This window comes from Pseudochaenichthys georgianus, chromosome 19 (assembly GCF_902827115.2).
Source record: "Pseudochaenichthys georgianus chromosome 19, fPseGeo1.2, whole genome shotgun sequence".
NCBI classification, from domain to species: domain Eukaryota; kingdom Metazoa; phylum Chordata; class Actinopteri; order Perciformes; family Channichthyidae; genus Pseudochaenichthys; species Pseudochaenichthys georgianus.
In genome coordinates, this window is record NC_047521.1 from 14,513,418 (window position 1) to 14,526,514 (window position 13,097).

Below are 13,097 nucleotides of genomic sequence, written 5' to 3' on the forward strand. Positions count from 1 at the left end.
ACATTGCACTTTGATCAACAATGACAGAGACTAGACACAAATCACAGATAATCACTTGGAGTATAATTAAACCATCAATCACTTTTAATATGGGCTTTCAATTTACCTTGCCATTTGAGGAGAGAAGTTGATGGGCTCTCCCTTCCACGACCAGCCCTGTCATTTCTGTTCTTTCCAGCCTTGAAGCTGCCTGTTGATCACTCCATACTCGCAGCAGGAGCTGGCAGAGTTGCTTTTTGTTGTCATCATTTGTGAGAAACATCTTGAAGTCATATGGCTTCCTGGTTGCTGGTCCAGCCAAAATGATCTTCTCTGAACTGCGATGTCTCAAGCTCTCCTGTGCTTTGATAGATCCTGGATGGTAACTGTCAGTCGAGAACAAAAAGTGCTTTTTGGCCATCATCTGATCAAGCAATTGTAGGCATATCTCCCCACAGGTTGGAGGAAGGTTGGTGAGGACATGGAGCAGAGCCATGCCATCCTGGATGAACAGGGCATCCTTAGGGTATCGCAGATCCTTTGGGGTGGTGTCCGCCAGAATGTAAAGAAAGGGTCCAATCATAACCACATGACGGACAAATGTATCTGGCCAACACCAGATGATGGGTAGGGCTTTCATACAGACACCAAGATCAAATGTATTCAGGACCCACCTCTGATCCACCTGATCAGTGGCTAGCTCAGAACGCTTCAGTAGCTCACGAACAACTGTATTGTCAATGATTGGTTGATTGATGGGCGTGCCGTGAAGTAGTCCACTGTTGATTTTCTGAGTGGAGGAGTACCAGTTGCAGAGGTGAAGCCCCCTAGTCCAGGCACAGGCTGCTGTCCATTGCTTCCGATGTACCTGATAAAGAGCCAGCTGTAGTACACTTGCATCTCAGTTGCATAGACTGTGTCATTCTCTGCTGGCGGTGTGAATGATGAGCCATCATTAAACTTTGGGTCGGCGCGAGTGAAGTGCAAGGGTGGGAGTGTTTCTGGTGTGTTGACTTTCAGGCTACGCTGTTGCGACTTGTCGATGACGGGTAGCATTCGGACCTTGTTGCTCTCAAACCCAGGCTTGACCACCTGGACCATGATTCCCCCAGCACTGTTGACAATGTTGCTGCCGTGCACACTGGGCGTGGTTTTATTCAAATTGTCCCAATCACAGTAGAATACCATGTTTCCCTCTCCTATTCCCTCTCACAATTGCGGGTGTCCGATAGGATGAGACTTTGTCCAGGACCTTTGCCAGGGCAGTTTCCAACTTGTTAGGAGATTTGGTAGACAACTTGTCCACTTTCTTAAATCTCCTCGCGTTCCTACAAGCCGTTATCTTACAGGAAGGAAACCCAGAACCTACAAGTAACCGTTTAACAATAATCCACTTTAATGGTAATATACAATGCAATACAATCAAGTACAATCAATACAGTACAAATTACATACAGTTCTGTGGGATCCCACATTTACCTGATACTCACGTGAGCCAGCCAGCCAGCCAGCCAGCCAGCCAGCCAGCCAGCCAGCCAGCCAGCCAGCCAGCCAGCCAGCCAGCCAGCCAGCCAGCCAGAGGAGAAAGAGACCGAACACAGCGGGGTTTCTGTCTATATCCCTCGCTGACCCAAGGAGGAGTTATCTGCGCCTCCCTTCCAGACCAGTGATTGGCTGCCCAAATTATCATCAACACCCCACATCTTAAGTCCCCAATCCCAGTGGCTCAGCTTCCTTATCACAGGGATCTGAGATGACTATGTCAACTCCACACCTTCCCCCTCTTCCTTTGTCCTCACAAAACCACATGTTAGCAGGCCCAAAACCAGCCCAGTTTTCTACACAAATCATTTTCAAGCTTCTTCACAGTTTGCACGAATACATACAAATATTTCCTTACAAACTCCAAACCAAATCCGTAGCTCTCAGAGTGGCCAAGCCTGTGTAATATTGTGGTGAGCTGCTTGCTTCTGAACAAGTGCCTGACAGTCACACAGAGTAGAATGTGTTTTGGTAACTTCCATTCTCCCTCTGACACTGCACGGTTCAGTTCTTGCCCAATGGAGAATACCAGGCGCTTCATCTTTTCATTCGTCTCCATGTCTTCCTTGCCAGCCATAACCATGCTGAGAAACCGGACGAGGTCTGTGGGTAGGAGGTTTTCAGGAGTGAGCTCCATGTCGTCAGCTGTTGGCGGCCACTGTAGGTCTTTGGACTCTCTGAAAGCCTGCAGAATATTCTGGTGGAGTAGGAGAGCAACGTTTTTGTACTTGTCTGTGATTCCGAGAGTGTAAGCTCGTGCAACGGCATTCGATACCGTGATTTTCAAGCTGTACACCAGCCAGAAAGAAATGGCATCAGCATTGTCGTGGTCAACTCTCGTAAACTGGATATGCTCCTAGATTGGATCTTTCTGTAGCCGTTTCAGGAGTTTCTCTGAGCGATAATTTGTGTTCTCGTACCCATTCAATTTCAGCTCTTCCACATACAGCAAGCGCAAGGAAGATAGCTGTAGGACCTCAATTTGCTGGACTACATGAGTTCCAATGTGTTCCAGTACTGAAACAAATGCCTTTTCATCGGAGGCTGACATGAAAGCTTGGTTGGTATTCTTAGCTCCTGCTTTAAGAATACTGCTGCGCTCGTAGTTGGCTAATGCTGTGCGGAAAGATTTAAAGCACGACTGATGGTGTTTAGCCTCACAAGCAAAGAGGTCTTTGCCCTTCACTTGTCTTTGAAGTCAAACTAGACCCATATTCTCAGCCCGTGATTCTATTTGCTCCCATGCATTTTCTTTGTTCTTATAAGATGGGAAGTATTCAGGTCTCTCAGTTTTACGATGACCATCTTTGATCTAAACTTTGTCACAACTAACTAATTTTAGTTCGGGTTATTTTTGGTGTGAACGCAACTTTTCAGAACTATATCGGAACTATTGTGGGAAAAGTACTCCGGTGTGAAAGCGCCTAAAGACACCCTGTTATACAATCAGAACTTTTGAAAATTATAACAGATGTTCTGAGAGCAGTCATCATGTTCCACAGTTTAACCTGTTAAGCCCTGGGCCTATTTTTCAGGCCTCAGGCTCAAAAATGACATGCCCAGAATGAATGATTATATCTTCACAACTAAAAGGGGTATATGAATAATATCTTTTATCAAAGCAATGATACAATAAATAAATCTATCACTACACGACATATTTTAAAAAATGAATGCCATTTTAGTTTTGTGTTACTTTGTTCTGAAAGCTGAACCTGCTGCTCCTCACAGAGAGAAGAGGGAAGAGGCTGTGAATTACTTTACATTGTGGATAAGGGTGGATAGCCCCCATTGTTCTGTGTGTCAAAATGAAAGACAGCCCACATGCAACTAGACATGAGTCTAGTTGAGTTAGCTACTTACCTTGTTTGTTTGAAGGTTGAATGTGTGTGTGTAGCCAAGTTAGCTACTTGTTTGTTTTTGGCGGGAAAAAATGTTCACTATTGCCAGAGCTGTATGCCACAGATACATGTGATCACTTTGGGAATAGTATTATTGTGATCTTTGACCATCAAAACATGGGTCTAGACACATTATTTGTTCATGTATCTGCAATATTGGCTGAGATGAAAAGTGTGAAAATTCAGTTTTTGGTAATGGTGACACTCATTTGCATAACAAATACATGTGGGACATCCAGAAAACATTTTAACATAGCTCTTCATTTTCTACATAATTTTTCCACTTAGGAAACACTGATTATAAGAATATTTCTGTGTCGGTGCAAAATACATCGTTCTTGGTACAAGACTAAAATGCTATTTTATTGTAATGGCGGCACTAATTAGCATAATAGCATGCCACAGACACATGTGATCACTTTAAGAATAGTTTTATTGTGTTCCTTGACCCTCAAAACATGGATCTGGATACCTTATTTGTTCTTTTATCCGCAATAATGGCTGAGATATAGTGAAAGGTGTAAAAAGAGTGAAACTCGATTTTTAGGGTAAATAAACACTAATTTGGGAAAAAAATATACGTGGGAAAAATGTTCAACTTTTTAACATAGCTAATCGTTTTCTACACCATTTTTTCAATCTAGAAAAGCTGATTAAAAGTATATTTCAGGGGGGTGCATGATACCCCCTTCTACCCACTAGACCAGGGGTCTCCAACACGTCGATCGCGAGCTACCGGTAGCTCGCGGGCAGCTTTTCAGTAGCTCGCCGCTCGATTATCGATTATAGCGTAGTAACGTTGCTTCTTGATTTTTCGGCCGCGGCCGGACAATAAAGTGTTTTTATTTTATAATTGTTTCTGTCACACAAATATAAAATTGGTCCGTGACGCAGAGAACAAGGAGCAGACGTGACAGCGGCACAGCGACACCACACACGGAGCAGTCTGCTTTCTCCGGCAGCACCAGCAGAACCAACGGCAGAATGACCCGCTCTGAATCAGGCCGCGTCGCTGCGGCTCAGACACACAGGGAGGGATTTGTGTTTTTGAAAAACACTCGTTATCGTAATGTCAGGTTTTTGGTGGATTCAATCAAGTCTTGGATTGCAGAGTATGAATGTCCTCTCGCTATTTTCAGTTCATAAATACGTGTGTAAAGTTTGTGAAGGCAGGAGGAAAGCTTCCGCAATCACCGTCTCCTCTCGGTTCCTCCAAACCCCGCCCCCTCCTGAAAAATAACTACTAATAAGAGTGACAGGCTGATAGAAACTTTATTATTCACTTAATCACTGATATATAATGAAGCTAACTTAATCTCATACATTCATGGGATTCATGTAACAGTAAGACAGAGAATGTAAGTGTGCACCCACATGCACTATTTTAGTTTTTATAATGCTGTTGTTAATACTCCTGTTGTCTGCTGTGTTCAGACTTAAGTCCTGTGTGTGATGCCACATTCAGGACATTCAGTGTCCTTTTTTTAACAGAAGACCGTTGCTAGACGCTGCAGCTAGACTGCAGAAGTATTAGTTTTTTGTTTTTGAGGATGGAAAAATGTCACACACAGATATAGGGAGGCTAGACCTATACAATTGATTAATTATGGTTTATAATTTAATGTCAAGACGAAGAAGAAGAAAAGATGGCTGCACTGTTCAGTGTCTGTGGAGATGGAGGTTATAAATCTCCAAAATCATGTTCAGCTGAAGTCTCAGCAAAACTCACAACATTTCTGGAGCCTTGTAGACCCAGAAAACTATAAGAACATTCACCAAGCAGCACTGAACACGTCTGCTTTATTAGGCTCTACATCCCTTTGTGAAGCAGCTTTTTCTGGCATGAATGTCATGAAATCTAAATACAGAACAAGACCGACTGATGGACATGTAAATGACTCTATTAAAGTGAACCTAAGTGGGTCCAGCATACACCTGTATGGTGACTCCATGCAGCGCCAGTCATCTCACTGACTGTAAAAAAGAGTGAATGCACTTATTTTACACACGTGCCATAAGATGCTTGCCAGGTGGTGATTGAGGCGATGTATTTACTCTGTGGGCCGTAAGAAGAAGTGAACACATTGTATTTTTCTCTTGGACATGTATGTGAATCTTCAGTGAAGTACTTGTGAAGTGTCCATATTAATATGTGAGAAATTGTCGTTTTCTTGGACCTTGATATGAAGTTAAGATTTTAGATAAGCTTTAGGTATTGCAATTTCACACAAAAGTAGCTTAATTCAACTGATGAGTGCTATGTGAATAAATGTAAGCGTTGCGATGCAAGTAGCTCTTGGCCACTTTCATTTTTTCAAAGTAGCTCTCAGGTGGAGAAAGGTTGGAGACCCCTGCACTAGACTATATCTGTGTACTGAAGGGGCATAAAGCTTTATTGTCTCTCAAAAGTTGATATAGATGAAACTGCACAATTGTATACTCAAACCAGACAGAAAGATAGGAGGGAAATAATATCTAAATTCTGCCAGTTGGTTAATTTCTTACAAGCATATTTAAGCAAATCCTGTATGAGATTCACCCTTAGATGCATAAGTCTTTTTGGACCCGGTGAGGTGGTTTCAAAGTATCTTTGTAATTAAAACATTTTATCATTTCATATTCCAGCAATTCCTCAAAGAACATGTTTTGGATATCATGCCATTCAAATTTTTTATTCAAATTTTAAGAAATTGTAGTTTTTGTATTATTACCCCAAGCTTAAGTGGGTTTTTTTGGACCCGGTGAGGTGGTTTTCTTGAAGTATCTTTGTAATTACATTTTTGTATCATTTCATATTCTAGCTATTCCTCAAAAAACATGTTTTGGATATCATGTCATTCAAATTTTAAATACATTTAAAGAAATTGTAGTTTTTGTATTACTACCCCCCGCATGCATTTTCTATGGAATCCTATGGGAACCTTTGATTCTTATCACCGGTTGCAACCCAGGCTGCAGTCGAATAGTCCAAAGATAAGCTCCTAAGTTCTAACCCTATCGTCTATTCCTTGACCTCTGAGTGAAACGTCACGGGGTTAAGGGATAGTGGACAGGAGAATTCAAAAGGACTTAGGAGAAGAGACTGCGGTACTTTAGAGAATCCGAATGCACTTTCACTATCCGACGTGTTTATGATGCGCCAGCGGACGTCATGAATGTGCGTCTGCTGCTGTGGTGGAAATATGGAAACTACAGTTTTCTATACAGCGGACTACAACATGGATGTTTAATAATAACGAGGGACTACTGTAAACTCATCTAGAGACTCTGCACCGTGCTCTGATGCTGTTGCTTTGCTTTATGAACGTGGACAACAGAGAAACATATTCTTCATGAGCAAAGTTGGAATTGAAATAAAAAAGGAAAGTGAAACTTATGCTCGTCACCCTCTCCCTCCGGTCCACATTAATACCAATGATCCCAATACGTATGATTGTATGAACTAAAGATCTTACAATCAATACAAATGTATTTATTATAAACGTTAGTCCTTAACATCTATCACTGTGTATATCACCATTCAAACATCTTTTAAAAGTTGAACAAACCCCACACAGCTCAGTAAAGACTGAAATGTTGACTTTATTTGATAATTTCAGTAAAAACTAAAGTTCATATTTCTCTTTTTGATTATAATACTGATGAACGTTCAAAACAAAGCACTTTGCCAACTTACTACCTATGTTTTAAAATGCTTAATAAGCACCGTAACTTTCATGATATAATTTCTCGGTCATAATCGGTTGTTTCCGTGAACGGCCAACTGTTGAGTGACGGCAAATGCTGCGACTGCAAGGCATTGTGGGGCAGCATTTTCGCTTCTCCTGTCGGTTAGGGAGGTCCAGTGATTCCTAAGCTAAAGGAGGTTATAAAGGAAGTTTGAAACCTCCTTTCCTATCATTCTCATCATTCTAGAGAATTCGAACGGCACTTATCATGGCTGCCACTGAGGGACTTCCGGGTCATTTCACTCCTTTAGGAAGGTTCCTAAGCTAAATGGACTATTCAACTTCAGCCCCGGTATCACGGCAAGACCATAGACTAGTCTGTGGGCAAGACGTGAACATTCAAACGTGACAGTTACACGGTATTGTTAACCCATGTTAACCAGTGGAGAAATCCAAGCCCCCAGGAAGTGCGCCGGACTCAGATGGAAATATTCGTGCTGGCCAAACGGCGGTACTGCACATCCGCTTGGTTGCCAGGCCCGGAAACACTTTTTCCCATTGACTTACATGGGGAAAGAATGGTCTGTAACTCATTGGATAATTTTTTTTAAACTAAATAAACAACCCAGTATGAACACTTGTATAGCCCTTATTAAAAACATTCGTTCCTCAAGTTGTAAAAATGTGCTAATAGCGTTATTCTGAGAGTTATTTCCCTCGGCATTATGAACGCGCATCTAACCCACGGGACCGCGCTGCCCGGCACGTTCAAGTTACGTGTTCAGCACTACATGAGTTTCTCTTTACCCATGGATGCACAATAACAACGGACCCATATCGCTTTACTGCCAGCCCACGGAGCTGTAATAATGGATATATTGCACATGTTTGCTGTAATTCATCATTTGTAAAATATTATACTACATGGGCTGTATGATGTAAATCTTGTACCGTAAATCTTGTATTAAATAAAGTTAATATTACCGACGTAGATTAACGTTCCTGTAGCTTCTTATTGCACTAACAAGTTTATTGCAATAATTCTTTCATGCTAAATTAAGCTCTGTTGGATATCACTAGATCCTGTTATAGCATAATAGAAGTACATAACGATTGATGTGTACATTAGCATAATTACTAGCTAGCCGCTAACTGCATAATAACAAGCCATTACCATGCTGTCATGAACGCACGGTGCTGTTACGTGTACGCAAATTGACGTGCTTGATGTGAACGAGCATGTTGGTTAAAGTTGCGCATGCGCTATGAACGCACATACGGGTACTTCTCAGGCATGCCGGGTAATCTGTGACGTTTCACTCTCTCAAAAGTTGGGCCATTTTATCATCATGCGCTCATGAGCAACTCTCATAGGAATTAATGAGGCCCCGCCTCCCACGCTGTATCCAGTTCTTATTATACATCCATGGGAGAAATACCATAGAGAAATACCCGGATATGCCAAGCAAATGCTACCCCGACGGTGGGTTGTTATTGTCAAAATTAATATAATAATGATTTCTTTTTTAATAGTTACGCCGATGTTCTTGTTGCCCCAGCTGGTCGATACCTCTTTTAGCAGAAACAAAGGCTACATTAATGTATTAAATCAATGTTAATCCATGCGTGTGGATGTGGAATTAACGGACGTGACGTTGTGCGATTGCGTTGCCAGGCAACAGCTTCGGTTCATGTTAATTTACAAACTCTTCAACTACAACCGTAGTTATATTTTAAAAAATGTTCACTGGTATCTAGTCTCTGATTGTGTTACGTTATTATGAGAGTGCTCTCATACTTTAAATTGTATATATTTATATAAATATATTTGTATGTGTGTGTCCGTATCTGTAGCCTGTTATTGTCTCATTATACCGCACTGTGAATGAATCAAAGTACATAAGTCGTCATGAACACATCTGTCCATCAGACAGAGTGCTGCTGTGCCTCCTGTCATCATTAATGGACGTCTCTTTAAAATGACCGCTCAGAAGAGAGGAGTTCTCATTTCTCTAACTGCCTAGGGTTGCGTTCCAATCGTCCATTTAGCTTAGGAACCTTCCTAACCAAGTGAAATGACCCGGAAGTACGTCAGTGGCAGCCATGTTAAGTGCCGTTCCAATTCTCCAAATGAAAGGAAAGGAGGTTTCAAACTTCCTTTATAACCTCCTTTAGCTTAGGAACCACTGGACCTCCCTTGACGAAAGGAGAGGAGAAAATGCTGCCCCACAATGCATTGCAGCCGCAGCATTTGCTGTCACTCAAAAGTCGGCCGTTCACGGAAACAACCGATTATGACCGAGAAATTATATCATGAAAGTTACGGTGCTTATTAAGCTTTTTGAAACGTATGTGGTAAGTTGCCAAAGTGCTTTGTTTTGAACGTTCATCAGTATTATAATCAAAAAGAGAAATATGAACGAGTTTTTACTGAAATGATCAAATAAAGTCAACATCTCACAGTCTTTACTGAGCTGTGTGGGGTTTGTTCAACTTTTAAAAGATGTTTGAATGGTGATATACACAGTGATAGATGGTAAGGACTAACGTTTATAATAAATACATTTGTATTGATTTTAAGATATTTTCATACAATCATACGTATTGGGATCATTTGTATTAATGTGGACCGGAGGGAGAGGGTGACGAGCATAAGTTTCACTTTCCTTTTTTATTTCAATTCCAACTTTGGTCATGAAGAATATGTTTCTCTGTTGTCCACGTTCATAAAGCATAAAACAACACCATCAGAGCACGGTGCAGAGTCTCTAGATGAGTTTAAAGTCCCTCCTTCTTATTATACATCCATGTTGTAGTCCGCTGTATAGAAAACTGTAGTTTCCATAATTTCCCCACAGCAGCTGACGCACATTCATGACGTCCGCTGGCGCATCATAAACACGTCGAATAGTGAAAGTGCATTTGGATTCTCTAAAGTACCGCAGTCTCTTCTCCTAAGTCCTTTTGAATTCTCCTATCCACTATCCCTTAACCCCGTGACGTTTCACTCAGAGGTCAAGGAATAGGAGATAGGGTTAGAATTTAGGAGCTGATTTTTGGATTATCGGAACGCAACCCAGGGCTTCCCCTTCTCTCTCGGTTCCCCTTCTCAGTCCTCAGCTCGCATCTCCTGTGGGCGGAGCTAAGTCTCGAGGATAGGAGTCGAGGAGGGGACATTTAAGAATTGAGAAGCCTCTACTGTCATGTTTGAAGGGACGAAATCGTGACATCTTCACGTCTCCCAGCATGGTAAATCGTCACATTTTCACGTCTTGCCGTGATACCGGGTTGCAACCGTTGCTGTCAGGAACACATTCACTGTGGACCACAAGTGACACCTCTCAGGAAGATTATTTTACACAGCAAGATCTGATACCTGTCAGTATAATAATAATAATAATACATTATATTTGTATAGGGCTTTTCAAGGACTCAAAACCGCTTTACAATGTAAGGGAAGGTTAGGGTGGGGGGTATAGGACTATCAAATTTGATCAACCGGCATGGATTAATGGGGAGGGGGGGGGCTATGAGTAGACAAGAGGAGAAGAGATGAGTTTTGAAAAAGGACTGGAATACTGTGAGGGTCTCAGAATAGCGGAGATCTTTGGGACAATATGTTCAAAACGTTGTTTTTCAAAATGTAAATTTTTTGTGAACCAAAATACTTCTTCTACACATATTATTCTAATACGGGTCCTTTTAGACCCACTTATGGAAGAGTGTGGTCCAGTCACTCGTGCATCTAAGGGTTAAACTTGATCTCAAACATAAGATCCATTTGAAAAACTCTGATCTTTGCACCAGAGGTCACTTATATTTTCATTATCTAGATATCCTTTTCTTACAATAAAACAATTAGCAATAAAAGACAGTAATAATCAAATATACATGCTAAACAACTATTTGATTGCTTTCTATTATACGCAGTAGGCTACACTTATTATGATCATATTGTTAAGTGAAAGTCATTGTGTATTCAAATGTTGCCTGCCAATTATTTGCTATTTTGGATTATTTACTATTTTGGATTAGTATTACTGCAGTCGATGTTTAAAGTGACAATAATTTTAAGTCTTTTAAATACGGTTTGGTAGTTTAATGACTTACTTTGATAAGCAGGAGACACATAACTATTGTATGTTTCATCCTTCAGTTTTTATAAAGCATTTTATTTTTCACTGGAAATAAAAGTACCTATAACTAAAGCTTTTACACAATAAGTGAAGTAAAAAGTACAATATTTATAAAGTTGCATACAAAATACTCTAGTTAAGCACAATTACTTCCAATTTATATTTAAGTACGGTACTCGAGTAAATGTACTTAGTGACATTCCACCACTGAGTATCCACAAACTCTCCTTCCTCACCCAATCACAATGTCTTTGCACACGTTTCTATTGGTTATCTTTAATCATATCATTCACCCTTTCTCCGCCTATTCCTCCCAGCACTGATTTATCATGGCTGTGTTTCAAAGTGTGAGCACTGACATGTCATTGGCTGACAGCCTGACAACACCCACCCAACCATAGGGGTGTGATAGGGGGAGGGGGAGGTGTGATAGGGGGAGGAGAGGAGCGTAAAAAGAAGAGGGGGTGGATGGGAGATCGCGTAAACAAGGTCCAGTCAGGTCACGTGGTGTTTTCAGTAGCATGAGAGCTTGGAAGAACAGGCTGACTTCTTTCATGTGTTTTGTGTCTGTGTTTGCTTCTTTTGATCATGATAGTATGACATTAAAACTCCAGACCCCCACCATGACGTCCTCCACCTCTTATCTCCCTGTTCCTGTGCCTTACACACTGAAGGCTTCTGAAACAAAAGGCAGGGACAAAGTTCCTCAACACCTGCATGGGTCACCTTGAGAACTGGTAATGTCACAACCAGCCAGAACAGGTCTGTTCAGAAAACGAATCTAAGTTGTTCAAAATATTTCCTAGAAACAAGTTAATGAAGAAATACTTCGGACAAACAAAGCTCTATCTGTGTTTTTTTATTTTATTTTCCTAAGCCAAGTCAAATCTCAAAATCTGCTATGACGTTGTGAATGAAAGTGCAGACGGTCATGGGGTGGGATAAAAAGATTATTCTTTTGATTTATTTTTATCAAAAAGAGACAGAGAAGGGAGTTAACCATTAAGGGCTGTTTCTGTAAATGATCAGAAGAGGTTGAGGATTGAAGAATGGACTCAAGGACAAAGCTTAACTAACCGATTATATGTAAAAAAGAAAGAAAAGGCCAGACATCAGGGGAACAGGTGTACGCATTTGTATTATATGTATTTAGCATTTTAGAAAAGTAAACACTTTCCATATTTGCTCTTCTTATTTTCAACATTTTGACTTTGAAAAAATCAAACAACTTCTTCCTTGAATAAATTCTCACGCCTGGTTCTAACACTCCTTGGATCCCCAACTTTCATAAATGTGTATATATTTTTAAGATTCTCTGTGATTTGTTTTCACGATACACACCTAGAATTAGAAAGTCAAACAATTGTAAAATACGTATGAAAAGCAAAAAGACTACATTATTTTAGGATTAGAAGTGACAGTATGTAGATGTAAAGATGTAGAGAGCTTTTCTTAACTGTTGGCCTTCACCTGTCAGCAGACACGCTGACTCATGGGCTATTTTTGCTCCACATTTTTCACATTCCTGTACGGGTTAAAACAGCTGTTGGAAGTATTTTTACCCAAAAATCACATTTTCAGGTTTTTCTGTTTATAGGTATGTTACGGATACTATTCTATTCCATAAGTATTATGTTTGTTGTCTCACTTTTATTCACACTATAACTCAGCTATTGATTGCTAAGGGAACTCTAAATCCATGTAAAAAAGTTGGTTTTATTTGAGATGGGACAGCTGCTAGTTCTGACCTTTGAATGTGAACACACTTTGTACCAGCTTGTTTTTTTAGGTCAAATCTGCCCCCTGAAATAACAGTTGTATCCATCTCCTTAGGAGTATTCAGGAAAGTTGTGTACATGACACTGTCGTAT